General features: G+C 41.5%; 1 protein-coding gene across 6 annotated transcripts in view; it reads right to left on the bottom strand.

The window, feature by feature from the left end:
• IST1 (IST1 factor associated with ESCRT-III) overlaps positions 1-16,772 on the bottom strand; it is a 33,987-nt gene extending 17,215 nt beyond the window's left edge. For 2 of the 6 annotated variants that reach the window (XM_047712146.1, XM_047712147.1), the window contains exon 1: positions 16,636-16,772. The gene's annotated coding sequence lies outside the window, so the exon portion shown is untranslated. Of the gene's footprint in view, positions 1-4,418; positions 4,592-16,123; positions 16,232-16,635 lie in introns of those variants that run through there. The other 4 variants (XM_047712144.1, XM_047712143.1, XM_047712148.1 and 1 more) reach the window with 4 other exon arrangements.
• Positions 16,773-17,019: the final 247 nt, after the last annotated feature.

Genomic DNA, 17,019 nt, shown 5'->3' with positions numbered 1-17,019 from the left:
ATAAAATCTCAAAAATAGATAAATAAAGAAAGAACCACCTGGGTGGCTCAGTCAGTTAAGCAGCCGCCTTCAGCTCAGGTCATGATCCTAGGGTCCTGGGATCGAGTCCCACATTGGGCTCCTTCTTCAGCGGGATGCCTGCTTCTCTCTCTGACAAATAAATCTTTAATAAAATAAAATAAACTCAAGGGGCGCCTGGGTGGCTCAGTGGGTTAAAGCTGCTGCCTTCGGCTCAGGTTGTGGTCCCAGGGTTCTGGGATTGAGCCCCGCATCAGGCTCTCTGCTCAGCAGGGAGCCTGCTTCCCTTCCTCTCTCTGCCTGCCTCTCTGCTTACTTGTGATCTCTGTCAATTAAATAAATAAAATCTTTTTAAAATTAAATAAATAAATAAATAAACTCAAAGCAACTTTCAAATATGTGATACGGTATGATTAACTAATTTGTACATTTATATCCCTGGACTTATTTTATAACTGGAAGCTTGTACTGAATTGAGTGGAGGGGGGGAAATAAAAACTTTTAACTTTGTTCTGATGAGTGTGTGATAGATCTTTTTCATCCTTTTACTTTTTAAAAAAAAAATTTGAGAGCATGCATGTGCATGTCGGTAGGGAGAGGGTCAGAGGAAGAGGAACAAGCAGACTCCCCACTGAGCAGGGAGCCTCACTCTGGTCTCCATCCCAGGACCCTGGGCTCATGACCTGAGCCAAAAGCAGATGCTTAACCGGAAGCAGATGCTTAACTGATTGAGCCACCCAGGCACCCCAACTTATTTCAAAAAAAAAAGCAAAAGTTAATGAGGACATAAACAGAAAAAGAGCAAAGCTGATTAATACATTAATAGATATTTAGGGAAATTTAGGGAAATTAAGTTTACCAAAAAAGTTAATTCATCCGAATAGGTACCTAAAGTGAGCCAGACACTGAAAGACACATGTTAGGTAACAAAGGAGTGGTTTTAGCATCATGAAATGCTGGAGGGTGTAAAGACATTTTTATTTCACATATTTGCCTAAGATGGTTAGTGTCTACAAATGCTCGTTTTGAACCACACTTAAACAGCCTGGGGAAAAAAAAATTCGAAGGCATAAGAAAATGGGACTCTGAAGAAGAAAAGTGCTAAAATTCTCTGAAAGAGGCGCTTAACAAGTGTTTTATGCTGTAAATAGAAACCCAATTCTGTGACAGAAATTGAAAATACTGAGGTGTGGCAAAGTTGTTTATATTTCACGCAATCTTTTAGCTGGGGATGTATGAGGAAGAGAAACTCCAAAAGCTACTGTAAACCTGTGGAAGGCACATAAAAATAAATCTAAATTACTAATTTTATCATTCAGTAATAACATTTTTTTGTTCAAATCTTAAGCAGTAAATAAAATCGCAGGACCTATTCAGGGACTCTAACGATCAGAGTTCAAGCTGAAAACAGATTAGCATCCCCAACCTGGGTAATCGGAGAAGAACAGACTATGTACAAAGGTGTGGGTAAGGTTTAGAGAAACCAAGAAAGGACAGCGTACTGCCCCAGAACCACACATCCAGGCCTGAAAAGGCAAGATGAAGAACTGAAACCTCCCAGGAGTAGCTATATGAAGAGGATCTCCAGACAGGAATCAAGGTCATTGGTAGAGGCATGCAGACAATTTGCAGCAATCTGGCAGGAAAGGAAAAGGGAAATAAATACCTAGCCCTCATTCCTCCTGCCCTCTGGTCTCCTGGTACCTCCCATTTACCCCCAACTGGAAGACAGAAAGCAAAGGGGCCTATAGACATAGTGTACAAGAGTGAGCCTCTAGGGACATGTATCAGAGGAAGGATGCTATGTGGCTCTGGAGAAGGTGGTATTAAGCATAATGACTACACACACACACACACACACACACACACAGGAACCTAGATCTCTACCAAAGCAACCCCAGATTTATATTGCAGTTAAGATTTCAGCTAACCAGAGTAGAAAACTGAAGTTAAATGAGTTGCCTAAAAAAGGAAAACTGTGGGTGCACCCAGATGGCTCAGTCAGTTGAGCAACCAACTCTTTGTTTCAGCTGGGGTCATGATCTCGGGGTCATAAGACAGACCCCTGTGTGAGGCTGCACACTCAGCAAGAAGTCTGCTCCCCCTCTCCCTGTATCCCCCCCCACCCCTCGTGTGCATCTTTTTTAAAAAAAGGTAAGGGTGCTTCAGTGGCTCAGTCGGTTAAGCCATTGTCTTTGGCTCAGGTCATGATCCCAGGGTCCTGGGATTAAACAAATTCCACATCTGGCACCCGGCTCAGTAGGAAACCTGCTTCTCCCTCTCCCTCTGTAGCTCCCTCTGCCTGTGCTCTGTCGAATAAATAAAATCTTTAAAAAAAAAAGTGTTGGAAAGGAGATGGAAAAAAACTTGAGACCCTGTGTACCACTATCGGTGAGACTATAAAATGGAGTACCACTATGGAAAAACAGTATGGTAGTTCCTTAAACTGAAAATAGAACTACCATATGATCCAGCAATCCCGCTTCTGGGTATATATCCAAAAGAACTGAAAATAGTATTTCAAAGAGGTATCTGCACACCCATGTTCCTAGCAGCATTATTTATTACAGCCAAGAGGTGAAAGTAACCCAAATGTTCACTGACAGATGAATGGCTAAAGAAAACATGCTGTTTATTTTTGTTTATGTACTCTGACACATATATAATAGTAAAGTCTGAGTCCATTTTGTAGCATGACAGGATTTCCTTCCTTTGCAAGGGTGAGTAATACTCTATCAGTCTAACAGTACTCAATAATATGTATGTCTTTTTTTTTAAGATTTTACTTATTTATTTGACAGAGAGAGATCACAAGTAGGCAGAGGCAGGCAGAGGGAGAGGGGGAAGTAGGCTCTCTGCCGAGCAGAGAGCCCGATGCAGGGCCCAATCCCAGGACCCCGAGACTATGACCCGAGCTGAAGGCAGAGGCTCAACCCACTGAGCCACCCAGGCGCTCCTAAAATGTATGTCTTAATATGTAAGGTAATGTACACATATACCTTAGGATCTCACAATCCCATTCCTGAACATAAACCCTCAAAGAAATTTGTACAGAGAGCCATGAAGACACATGTATAAGGATCCTATAGTAGTAAGAAGGTGGCAGAACATTATGTGTCCATTACAAGAGGACAAATAAAATATGACAGGTGCATACAGCAAACTACTATGCCGCAGGGAGAATTAATGAACTAGCTATACTTAGAGCAACATGAGCAGTCCTTAAACAGAAGCAAGAGAGTGCCTGGATGGCTCATTCAGCTAAGTGTCCAACTCTTGGTTTCGGCTGAGGTCAGGATCCCCAGGGTCAGGAGATCGAGCCTCTAGTCAGGCTCCAGGCTCCGTAGGGTGTATGCTTGAGGGTTCTCTCCCTCAACCCCTCCCCCACCCACAGTCTCACTCTTGCAAATAAATCTTTAAAAAAAAAAAGAAAAGAAAAGAAAAAGAAACAAAAGATACAAAGAGGAGGGCGCCTGGGTGGCTCAGTGGGTTAAAACCTATGCCTTCAGCTTGGGTCATGATCCCAGGGTCCTGGGATTAAGCCCCACATCGGGGGTCTCTCCTCAGTGGAGAACCTGCTTCCCTTCCTCTCTCTCTGCCTGCCTCTCTGCCTACTTGTGATCTCTGGCTGTGAAATAAATAAATAAAATCTTTTTAAAAAAAAAAGAAAATGATATAAAGAGGAAACAAACGGAAACTTTAGAATTGAAAAACAAACAATAACCAAGGTAAGAAACTCACTGATGGGCTCAACAGCAGGCTGGAAATGACAGAGGAAAGAGCCAGGGCACTTGAACATAAATCAATAAAAACTATCCAATTTGGGGGCGCCTGGGTGGCTCAGTGGGTTAAAGCCTCTGCCTTCGGCTCAGGTCATGATCCCAGGGTCCTGGGATCGAGCCCCACGTCGGGCTCTCTGCTCAGCAGGGAGCCTGCTTCCCCTCCTCTCTCTCTGCCTGCCTCTTTGTCTACTTGTGAGCTCTCTCTCTGTCAAATAAATAAATAAAATCTTTAAAAAAAAAAAAAAAACTATCCAATTTGAAAAAGAGATTTAAAAACATTTCCGGGGCGCCTGGGTGGCTCAGTGGGTTGGGCCGCTGCCTTCGGCTCAGGTCATGATCCTGGGTCCTGGGTTCGAGCCCCGCATTGGGCTTTCTGCTCGGCGGGGAGCCTGCTTCCTCCTCTCTCTCTGCCTGCCTCTCTGCTTACTTGTGATTTCTCTCTGTCAAATAAATAAATAAAATCTTAAAAAAAAAAAAAAAAAAAAAAAAAAAAACCATTTCCAAGTGAAAAACGTCCCAGAGGTCTATAGGGCAATAGCAAAAGATCTAATACTTATGTCCTCAAGAGTTCCAGAAGTGGTACCAAAAAATCGTGAAGAACGATAGGCTGAGGGGCACCTGGGCGGCCGGCTGTCAGTTAAGCATCCAACTCTTGATTTTGGCTCAGGTCAGGATCTCAGGGAACCGGGCTCCACACTCAGCTGGGAGTCTACTTGAGATTCTCCCTCTCCCTCTGCCTCTCACCCCCCCCTCCGCCACCACTTGCACACAGGCTCACTAAAAAATTAATCCTAAAAAAAAAAAAGAAAATTATATGCTGAAAACTTCCCAAATTTAGCAAATGGCATAAATCTATAGACTGAAAAAGCTTAGAGAATTCCTAACAGAATAAACCAAAAGAAATATATGCCCAGATTCATCATCATCAAACTGCTGAAAACTAAATTTGTAAAATACTGAAAGCAGCCAGAGAAAAATGCATTACTTATAGATGACCTATTCAAATGACTATAAATTTCACATCTGAAATCATAGAGACCAAAGAGAAGTGTAAAAGTAGTTCTAAATTGCTGAAAGAACTGTTAAGCACGAATTTATCCACTGAAAAATGCCCTTGAGAAATGAAGGTGAAATAAAGTCATTCTCAGATGCAGGAAAACTAAAGAAGAATTTGTCACCAACAAACCTGCTCTTAAGAAGTTTTTCAGGCAGGGCGCCTGGGTGGCTCAGTTAAAGCCTCTGCCTTCGGCTCAGGTCATGATCCCAGGATCCTGGGATCGAGCCCCACATCGGGCTTTCTGCTCAGCAGGGAGCCTGCTTCCCCCTCTCTCTTTCTCTGCCTGCCTCTCTGCCTACTTGTGATCTCTGTCTGTCAAATAAATAAATAAAATCTTAAAAAAAAAAAAAAAAAAAAGAAGTTTTTCAGGCAGAAAGAAGTGACACCACAAGGAAATCTGGAATATTAAAAGAAAGAAAGAAACTGAAAATATCTATAACTTACATTACAGATATAAATATCTGGGAGGGACACCTGGGTGGCTCAATTGGTTAAGCAGCTGCCTTTGGCTCAGGTCATGATCCCAGGATCCTGGGATGGAGTCCCGAATCACTCTGCCTGCCACTCTGCCTGCTTGTGCTCTCTCTCTCTGACAAATAAATATTTTTTTTTAAAAGATTTAAAAAAATATCTGGGAAATATAACAGATGACTCTGGAGTGTCTTAGGATGTCATTTTTTATAGTTAAAAGCAAAGCTAGTAACACTGTCAAATGGAATTTTCAATGTATCTAAACACGTAAGATAAACATAACATAATGGGATAAAGGGGGCAGGGTAAAGTGATCTATATGATGTTTCCATATTCCACAGAAGTGGTAAACTACTGACTCTAAGTACAGCGTGAAAGTACACCTACTGTAATCCCTAAGTACAGAAACTGCCCCAAAAATGGTCCACCCCATATACTATCAACAAGAAACTCACTTTGATATGATAAAATGAGTATGTTAAAGATAAAAGGATGAGGGATGCCTGGGTGGCTCAGTGTGTTAAACAACCAACTCTTGATGTTGGCTCAGATCATGAGCTCAGGGTCGTGAGATCAAGCCCCCCACTGGGCTCCACACTCAACACAGAATCTGCTTGTCCCTCTCCCTGTGTTCCTCCCACCATTCACACAATCCACGCCCCCAAATAAATAAAATCTTAAGGGGTGCCTGGATGGCTAAGTCAGTTATGTGGCTGCCTTCAGCTTATGATCTCAGGGTCCTGGGACTGAGCCCCATGTTGGGCTCCCTGCTCAGCAGAGAGCCTGCTTCTCCCTCTGACTCTCCTCCACCCTGCTTATGCTCACTCTGTCTCAAATAAATATAAATAAATAAATAAGTTTGGGTGCTTGGGTGGCTCAATCAGTTAAGCATCTGCTTCCGGTTAAGCATCTGCTTTTGGCTCAGGTCATGAGCCCAGGGTCCTGGGATGGAGACCAGAGTGAGGCTCCCTGCTCAGTGGGGAGTCTGCTTGTTCCTCTTCCTCTGACCCTCTCCCTACTGACATGCACATGCACGCTCTCAAATTTTTTTTTAAAAAGTAAAAGGATGAAAAAGATCTATCACACACTCATCAGAACAAAGTTAAAAGTTTTTATTTCCCCCCTTCCACTCAATTCAGTACAAGCTTCCAGTTATAAAATAAGTCCAGGGATATAAATGTACAAATTAGTTAATCATACCGTATCACATATTTGAAAGTTGGGGAGAGTAGATCTTAAAAGTTCTTATCACACACACACTTTTTAAGATTTTATTTACTGGGGCACTTGGGCGGCTCAGTGGGTTAAAGCCTCTGCCTTCGGCTCAGGTCATGATCTCAGGGTCCTGATCAAGCCCATATTGGGCTCTCTGCCCAGCAGGGAAGCTGCTTCCCCCTCTCCTCTGCCTGCCTCTCTGCCTACTTGTAATCTCTGTCAAATAAATAAATACAATCTTTAAAAAATATATATATATTTATTTATTTGACAGAGAGAGAGAGAGAGAGAAAGCACAAGGGGGAGCAGGAGAGGGAGAAGCAGACTCCCCAGCTGAGCAGGGAGCCCAGTGCAGGGCTCAATCCTAGGACCCTGGGATCATGACCTGGGCTGAAGGCAGACGTTTAACTGACTGAGTCACTCAGGCGCCCCCAAAAGTTCTTATCACAAGAAACAAATATTGTTAACTATGTATGATGTTGGATATTAACTAGTCTTACCGTGGCAATCACTTCACACTATACACAAATACCTAATCATTACATTTTTATACCTGAAATATATTTTATGTCAATGTTTTATGTCAATTATAAATCAATTTTTAAAAAGAAAGTTAAAGTTAATTAAAGCAGCTATATTAATGTTAGACAAATTAGATTTCAGAGCAAGGAAAACCAGGGATAATTAAAGGAGTATTATATACTGCTATAATTATTTAGAGATAGAGAGAAATCACCAAGGAAATATAACAATCCTAACAGTAAATGCACCTAACAAATAGAGCTTCAAAAAATACGAAGCAAGAACTGACAAATAGGAAAGAAGAAATAAATCACTAATTACAGCTGGAGACTTCAACCATGCCTTCACCAGTAATTGATCAAACTGGTAGAATATCAGCAATGATATACAAGAAATGAACAGCACAAACAACCAAACCACCAACTATATCTCAGTGATAGTTACAGAACACTCCACCCAACACAGTATAATACACGGAACATACTTGAATGTATACCATATCCCAGGATACAAAAAACCTTAACAAAACAGAATGGAAATCACACAAAGTATGATCTTTAACCATATGGAACTAAACTAGAAATCAGCTAACAAGATAGCAACAAATTTCCAAACACTTGAAAATAAAACACTTCTTCATAATCCACCGGTCAAAGAGGAAGTTGCAAACAGGAAGAAAAAAAAAAAGGTTTTAAAGGTTTGAACTGCAAGAAAATAAAAACATTGTAACCTGTGAAATGTAGTTTTTTTTTTTTAAGATTTTATTTATTTATCTGACAGAGATCACAAGTAGGCAGAGAGGCAGGCAGAGAGAGAGGAGGAAGCAGGCTCCCTGCCGAGCAGAGAGCCCCATGCGGGGCTCAATCCCAGGACCCTGGGATCGTGACCCGAGCTGAAGGCAGAGGCTTTAACCCACTGAGCCACCCAGGCACCCCCTGTGAATGTAGTTTAAAAAACAGTACTTAAGGGGAAATTTACAACACTAAATGCTTATATTAGAAAAGGTCTCAAATTAGTAATCTAAGCTTCTACCATAAGGAACTGTAAAAAGAACATTATTATAACCCAAAACAAGCAGAAGGAACCATAAAAACAAGGCAAAAATCAATAAAATTGAAGAGGAAACTAGAGAAAAAGCAACAAAACCAAATGCTGGTTATCTAGAAAAAAACCTTTTAACTGTTTATTTATTCATGAGAGAGAGAAAGAGACATTGAGAGAGAGAGCAGAGCAGGAAGGAGGGGCACAGAGAGAAGCAGACTCCCCACTGAGCAGGGAGCCCAAAGCGGGGCTCAATCCAGGGACCCCAAGATGTCCTGAGCCAAAGGCAGATGCTTACCCGAATGAGCCACCCTTGCACCCCAAGATTTAGAGGCCCTCTCTAAACTGACACAAAGAAATAGAAAATGTAATTACCCCACTGTTTTGTTACAGTCAGTAACAAAAACTGAATCTAAAATTAAAAACCATTCCAAAGGAAAAAAAAAAAATTCAGGCCCAAGTGGCTTCTCTATTAAACACTTAATACATCAATCATCTATAGAAAATTAGTACCAGTATTACATGAACCCTCACATACTTCGTAAGGCTGGTATGAGAATTAAATGATAAATGGACTCTTACGTGTTTTAGGTTGAAATAAAAATGTTTAAGATATGCATTGTATCTCTTCTCCCCAGCTTTAACTTTTTTCATTAACCAGTTTCAAAGTCACTAGAAGACTTTAACTGTATATAATCAGTATAGCTCCTTGAAGTCAAAGTTTCCTTTTTTTTTTTTAAATCAAACACTATTTCTGTGGTTCCATTGTTATTCCCACACTAGTGCTTTGTACAAAGCTGTCACTATTGTTATTCAGTAAGAAATTTCTTTTTTTTTTTTAAGATTTTATATATGTATTTATTTGACAGAGAGAGATCACAAGTAGGCAGAGAGGCAGGCAGAGAAAGAGGGAAGCAGGCTCCTCGCAGAGCAGAGAGCCCGATGCGGGGCTCGATCCCAGGACCCTGAGATCATGACCTGAGCCGAAGGCAGAGGCTTTAACCCACTGAGCCACCCAGGCACCCCTTCAGTAAGAAATTTAAAGAAAAGTAATATTTTTTTTAAAATTCCACCAACTAACATAATTTAGTTTTGTTTTAAATTTAAGGAAAGAAAAATAATTTGCCAAAGTATTTTGTAAACTTCAGTTTTGAGGATTTTTTTTTTTTAAAGATTTTACTTATTTGACAGACCAAGATCACAAGTAGGCAGAGAGGCAGGCAGAGAGAGAGAGAGGGTGAAGCAGGCTCCCCGTGGAGCAGAGAGCCTGATGTGGGGCTCAATCCCAGGACCCTGGGGTCATGACTTGAGCTGAAGGCAGAGGCTTAACCCACTGAGCCAGCCAGGCACCCCTCTTTTTTTTTTTTATTAGGTTTTTTAATTTATGTTTTTAGTAAGCTCTACACCCAACCTGGAGCTCAAATTCACAACCCAGAGATCAAGAGTAGCATGCTCTTCTGACAGAGCCAGCCAGGCTTGGAAGCCACCAAACCAACTTTGGAAGCCTCCAAGTTTCGAAGATTTTCAACTTTCAGAAATTAAAAAATGAATCATTAAAGACAATAACATGGGGCACCTGGGTGGCTCAGCTGTTGGGCGTCTGCTCTCAGCTTGGGTCATGACCCCAGCATCCAGGGATCAAGCCCCAGACCAGGGAGCCTGCTTCTCCCTCTCTAGCTCCCCCATGCTAGTGTTCCCTTTCTCACTATCTGTTATAAATAAATAAAATCTTCCAAAAAAAAAAAAAAGGGGGGGGTTTCATCTGCCTTCAGCTCCAGTCATGATCCCAGGGTCCTGGGAGTGAGCCCTGCACCCACCTTCCTGCTCAGTTGAATAGTCTGCTTCTCCCTACCACTTGTGCCCTCTCTCTCAAATAAATAAAATCTGTAAAAAAATAAAAAATAAATTAAAAAAAAGGACAGTGACATTAAACCACAAAGGTAGTAACTAAAAATCTATCCTAAATAATTATCAATATATGAAATAAAGCATTAGACCCCAAACTAGTCTAATATAAAATATCACTTAATTACCATTTCAGGACTTGAACCTGCTTCCAAAGCTAAATACCATAACCTCTGTACCTGGCATGATTAGGAATAATTAATCTAAAAATTAATAAAATATTCTGGTCAAGTTACTGTTTTATACATACACAAACATCTATATACATAAAAGAAACATATATATGAACAAATGTATATGTGAATACATGTACACATACTAGGTACTAATACTGTCCAATAACTCACTTAAAATTCCTTTTATTATTCAGAGGTTATTCTTAAATGTTATGCACTCACTCACCAAATGTTTACGTGTACTTCTACCAAGCACTGTGCTAAGCCACCACAGACAGGTAAATAAGACCTAACCCTAAAGTTTCAAAGAGTTCACAATCTATGAGAATGACATTAAAAAAAAAAAAACAAAACTGTAAGACATGTAAACAACTATAACATAAACCCTATGAACTAGTGATTACAAAAGTAGTTCTCAGTATTCTACCTAGTTTATGGATAGACATACCTCTTGTTACTGCTCTTCTCAGATACCGGTTTTTTTTTATTTTTTTAAACAAATTGGAAGGTTTGCAACCCGGCATCAAGCAAGTCTATCAGCACTGTTTTTCCAAAAGCATTTGCTCACTCCAGGTCTGTGCCACATTCTGCTAATTCCCACAGTATTTCAAACTTCTTCATTATTATTACATATGTCATAGTGATCTGTGATCAGTGACCTCTGATGTTACTATTGTAAAACTGTACTGGGGTGCCACCAATGTCTCCAACGTAGGACAATGAACTTTGCTGAGAAATGTGTATGTTCTTTGCTCTGCCAACCAGCTATCCCCCATCTCTCTGCTCCTAGTTAGGCTTCCCTATTCCCTAAGACACAAGATGGAAATTAGGCCAGTCAATAACCCTACAATGGCCTTGAAGTGTTCAAGGAAAAGAAGAGTCACACGTCCCTCACTGTGAATCAGAAGATACAAATGATTAAACTTAATAAGGAAAACACGTCAAAAGTGGAGATAGGCTAAAAGCTAGATTTCTCACACAGGTTAGCCAAGTTGTGAATGCAAGGGAAAAGTTCTTGAAGGAAATGGAAAGTGCTACCCCAGTGAACAATGGTAAGAAAGTGAAACAGCCTTATTGCTGGTATGGAGAACATTTCAGTGGTCTGGATAAAAGATCAAACCAGCCACAACATTCCCTTAGCCAAAGCCTAATCCGGAGCAAGGTCCTCTCAATTCTACAAATTGAGAGAAGAAAGGAAAGCTGCAAAAGAAAAGCTTGAAGCTAGCAGAAGTTGATTCATGAGGTTTAAAGAAAGAAGCCATTTTCCATAGTATACAAGTGTGGAAGGTGAAGCAAGTGCTGATGCAGAAGCCACAGCAAATTATCCAGAAGGTGTAGCCAAGATAATTAATAAAGGTAACTATACTAAACAGATTTTTTTTTAAGTGCTCCATGCTCAACACAGAGCCCAACATGGGGCTAGAACTAACAACCCTGAGATCAAGACCTCAGATAAGATCAAGAGTCAGATGCTTAACCAACTGAGCCACCCAGCCACCCCCTAAACAACAGATTTTAAATGTAGATGAAACAGCCTTACACTGAAAGGAGATGCCATCCAGGATTTCCACAGCTCGAGAGACCTCGATGCCTGGATTCACAGTTTCAAAGGATAGGCTAACTCTCGTTAGGAGCTAATGCATAATGCAGCCTGTGAATTTAAGTTGAAGCCAATGCTCATTTACCATTCTGAAAATCCTAGGGCCCTAAAAAATTATGCTATGTCTATTCTGCCTGGGCTCTATAAATGAAATAACAGAGCCTGAATGACAGCACATCTGTTTACAACATGGTTTGTTGAGTATTTTAAGCCCACCACTAAGACTTGGTATTCAAAAAAAAAAAAAAAAGATTCCTTTTACAGTTCATTGATAACACACCTGGTCACCCAAGAGCTCTGATGGAGAGGTATGAATGAGATTAACATCGTTTTCATACCTGCTAACAAAACATCCATTCTACAGCCCATGGATCAAGAGAGTAATTTCAACCTTCACGTCTTATTATTTAAGATATATATCCTATGTGGCTAGAGTTGCCATAGTGATTTCTCTGATGGATTTGGACAAAGTCAACTGAAAACCTTTTGGAAAGGATTCACCATTCTAAATAACATTAAGAACATCTAATTAATGTCAAGACAGCAAAATACCAGTAATAACAGGAGTTTGGAAAAAGTTAATTCCAATCTTCAAGGATGATTTTGAGGGGTTTTGGACTTCAGTGGAGGAAGTAACAATAAATGTATGAAGAGCAAAATAATTAAAATTAGAAATGGAGTCTGAAGATGTGACTGAATTGCATGACAAAACCTTGATGAGAAGTTGTTTCTTATGAATGAGCAAAGTACTTGGTTTCTAGAGATGAATTCTACTCCTGGTGAGGATGCTGTGAAGATCAGTGAAATGATAACAAAGAATTTAGAATATTACATAAACTTGGTTGATAAAGCAGCAACGGAGTTTGAGACTCAAATTCTGAAAGAAAGTTCTATGGTGCATAAAATGTTATCAAACAGTATCATATGCTGAAGAAACTAGTCATGAAAGTCAACTAATGCAAAAACTCCATTATTTCCCTATTTTAAGAAATTGCCACAGCTTTAGCTTCATCCAGATCAGTCAGCAGCCATCAACATGGAGGGAAGACCCTCTACCAGCAGAAAGGTTACAACTTGCTAAAAGTTCAGATGATGGTTAGCCTTTTTTTAGCAATATTTTTAAATTAAGATATGCATGTTGTTTTGTCAGACATAAAGCTACTGCACACTTAACAGGCTACAATGTAGTATAATATTAATTATTATATGTACTTTGAAAATAAAAAAATTCAGGGGTGCCTCGATGGCTCAGTCTGTTAAGAGTCTGCCCTCAGGGGCTCCTGGGTGGCTCAGGGGGTTAAAGCCTCTGCCTTCAGCTCAGGTCATGATCCCAGGGACCTGGGATGAAGCCCCAAATCTGGCTCTCTGCTCAGCAGGGAGTCTGCTTCCCCCTCTCTCTGCCTACTTGTTATCTGTCTGTCAAATAAATAAATAAATCTCAAAAAAAAAAAAAAAAAAAAGTCTTCCTCCAGATCAGGCCATAATCCTGGAGTCCTGGGATGGAGCCTGCATCTAGCTCTCTGCTCAGAGAGGAGGCCTGCTACTCCATCTCCCACTGCCAGTCCCTCTGCTTGTGTTCTCTCAAATAAACTCTTAAAAAAAAAAAAAGTAAACAAAGAGTCATTTGACTCATTTTATTGTAATATTCACTTTATAGTGGTGGTCTGGAACCACACCCACAATATCTCCAGGGTATGCCTATACTGATCTATTTTTATTGGTGTACCACTATGTCACATGCCCTTCCTGGCTCTTCCCAATTCCTCATTTAATCCCAATCCTTAACTCTGGAACAACAAACCCATCTAGTCCCTCTTTCATCATTCATTTCCAGGAGGCTTTTCTTTCTCTCTCTTTTTTAAAGAGCCTCTTAAAGAAGGATCTCTTTATTCGAAATAAGAGAAGGTGTAAAACCATGGATTGAGTCTTTCCTGACGTTATCTGGAGGAAGGTGAGACTGCTGCAGCTCACACCTGCTGCCCAAAACTGTGAAGCTGTCCAGCAGTAGTAACCCTGAAAGCTCTATTTATAGTTAAACATAGAAAGGGGAAAAAAAAAGGTGTGGGGCAGCCAGTTGGCTCAGTCAGTTAAGTGTCTGCCTTTGGATCAGGTCATGATCTCAGCTCTCTGCTCAGCAGGGAATTTGGTTCTCCCTTTCACTCCTCATCTGTGCTCTCCCTCTCTCTCTCAAATAAATAAAATCTCCCCTAAAAAAAGAAAGAAAGCAAAAAAGATCCTGAAGTCCTAAGAAACAAACTTTAGAGTATGTAGCTCCAAAAGTGCCAAGCGGGAAAGGGTGGCAGCAGAGTCAATAGTGGCTAGGATGATATTATGCCGTATAAAGGAAAACTTTGTATTTGAAACGTATTATTTTACTTTTCTTGAATACTTCTTCCCTATAAAATAAATGACATGAACAAATTTAGGTATGACCACTGTAATGAAGCTATGAAGAGGTAACATAAGAGTACAAACAAGCTAGAAAGCATTTCTAAGTTAGTATAGTCCAATCCTTAAAAACTTTGATTATAGAATGCCAACTTTACTGTATTTTCAGTTATCCATTATCAAATCTTCACTAATCAAATTAATCAAGATTAAATTTAATTTTTGATCAAGATTAAAAAGTTAGTAAAACGAAGGGCCACAAGACCAGCAGCACACGCATAAACTCACAAGTACTGACTACAGAAAGCAGAAACCACCAAGATATCCTGAAAGAAGCTATAAATACTGAAATGTGTATGCATTATGAAAGTATTTTTGTCTTATTTCAATAAAATTAAAATAAAACAATTATAGAAAAGTCCCTGAGTATATGTTTACTCAGAGTTTTTCCTCATATTTTACAGTTGTAATCATGGACTCTGACACTACTGAGTCCTTTAATCACGTGACATAGTATCTGTTATGTTACAGTCTTCAGCTTTATTTTAATGGCTGTCTAATATTCCATAGTAATTTTTAAATTAGTCCCCCAACTTTCTGATATTTATCACATAAGGCTGAAATCGGTATTCATATACATACTACATTTCCTATATTTGAAGTTACTTCATTAGACTACACCTTATTTTGTAGTTTTATTTTTATTTTTTTTTAAAGATTTTATTTATTCATTTGACAGAGATCACAAGTAGGCAGAGAGGCAGGCAGAGAGAGAGGAAGGGAAGCAGGCTCCCCGCCGAGCAGAGAGCCCGGACTTGGGACTCGATCCCAGGACCCCGAGATCATTACCCAAGCCGAAGGCAGCGGCCCAACCCACTGAGCCACCCAGGTGCCCCTGTAGTTTTATTTTTTTAATCAGAATAGACTACATACAGCTGGGACTTGACTCTAGTTTCTTTTTAAGGATTTTTATTTATTTTTTGGTCAGTGAGAGAGAGAGAGCACAAGCAGGGAGAAGCAGGCAGAGGAAGAATCAGGCTCCCCATTAAGCAAGGAGCCCAATGCAGGACTCAATCTCAGGACTCTGGGATCATGACCTGAGCGGAAGGCAGCCACTTAACTGACTGAGCCACCCAGGTGTCCCTTGAATCTAATTTTAAAGGAATGAGAACTTAAGTAGACTAAACTTGGAGATTCTGGAAGCTCCTGATCACTTAGAATCCCAGAGGCACTGGAACAGAGTAAAAGCAAGTAATTTGGACAGAATAGTAACCGTACTTTAAAAAATGACAAGATTCAGAAACTGGGTGACTTTAAAATGCAATGTTAACATTAAAGTTTCAAAACACTCTTATCTTCTAAGAAAAGGATATTACCAAGTCTTTTATTCCCTTTAGATGTGATTCTGAGAAAGTTGTAAAAGCAAAATTTCCCACATACTGGATTGTAGGTAAAGGAGTCAAACGCTTCTACATGAATACACACTCACTCACATATATCTCAACTACTATTTTGTTAAATACACGCACAAGGAGATTGATATAAACAAAACTGGCCCTGAACTGATCGTTGTTGAAGCTAGATGAGGGAATTCATTACTCCTTAGTCTACATGAAACTTTAATTAGAAGTTAAACTCATGATGCAAAACAAAAAATTACAATCCCCGATAGGAGTTATTTATGGGCGGCTTTTATTTTTACTACTGCAGAGAATGAAAGCCGCTGTGTCTTTCCTACTGCCTAATTGTAAACGGACCCTCCATGGATCCTGATCCTGGCAAAAGTTTACGCTGCCGAGTTTCGAGTCCTCAGCTCTAGCACCCCGGAAAAGGAGAGCTGAGAACACAAAGAGGAGAGAGGCAAGGACAGGGCCTCGGGCTCCTCACAGGGTTTCCCATAAGACACGGAGGAGTCTGCGAAACCCGGCAAAGACCGAAGCTCGCTTATGCTAAAGAGAAGAGCAATCTCCTCCGGCCAAAGGGGGAACCGCCTCAGGAGGCCGCCCCGCCGGGTACAGGCGACCGGACTCTCGCGGTCAACGCAGACCCCGACCTTTCCGAAGTCTCTCTGGACCCGTGGAAACGGCACAGGGGTGTTATCGAGACCGCCGGCCGAGCGCTGTCACCAACAGGAGCCGAAGCCGAGGCCGCGGCGTTTCCGCCTGGGCGGAGACTCCTCGAGGCAGGAAGAACAACAGGAAAGTTTCGCCGCCTCAAGTAGCCAGGACTAGCGGTATCCAAGCGGGTCCCGGCCCTGCCAAGCCCCCCATCCCCGCCTCAGACGGCCTCCCGAACCACGGACCACCGGCCTGACCTCCGGCCTGACCCCAAACCCAGGATCCCTCCCTTTCTCCTCGCTTGCCACCTAAGGCTCGTCTGAACCCCAGACTACGGACTCCTAAACCCGGAGCGCAGCGCGAGAAAAACAAAGACCCTTGACGCGAAGACTGCCACACTCACCTGCCTGAATCCAGGCGTGAAAACGGCTGAGACGACCCTGGCACTTAAAGCTCAGCATCCAAAATGGCGGCTTGCTCAGCCTCGGCACAAACGAGCGCGGGCGGAGGGATCTGCGGGACCAAGCTAGCCACGCCCCCCTCCCAGAGATTGGCTGCGCGCCCGCCGCTCCCGGAACTCACGTCCTGAGGGGCTCGAGGTTCCTACATTCAGCTCCCTTTGGAGCTGGCGCGATGGGGACTACTTCCCGCGGCGGAGGCATGAGTGGTGACGCGAAAACACGTCACGCCACCTGCGTGGACACGTCACGCCTCCTGCGTGACGATGGTCATCTGGCAGAGGCGCACCCTGGGTAGGGTAGGTCTTACCGTGGGCTCGGAGAGGCGG

Source organism: Lutra lutra, chromosome 17, assembly GCF_902655055.1.
Source record: "Lutra lutra chromosome 17, mLutLut1.2, whole genome shotgun sequence".
Lineage (NCBI taxonomy): Eukaryota > Metazoa > Chordata > Mammalia > Carnivora > Mustelidae > Lutra > Lutra lutra.
Note: the sequence above shows the minus strand (reverse complement) of the source record. Positions and strands in the feature narration are given on the sequence as shown.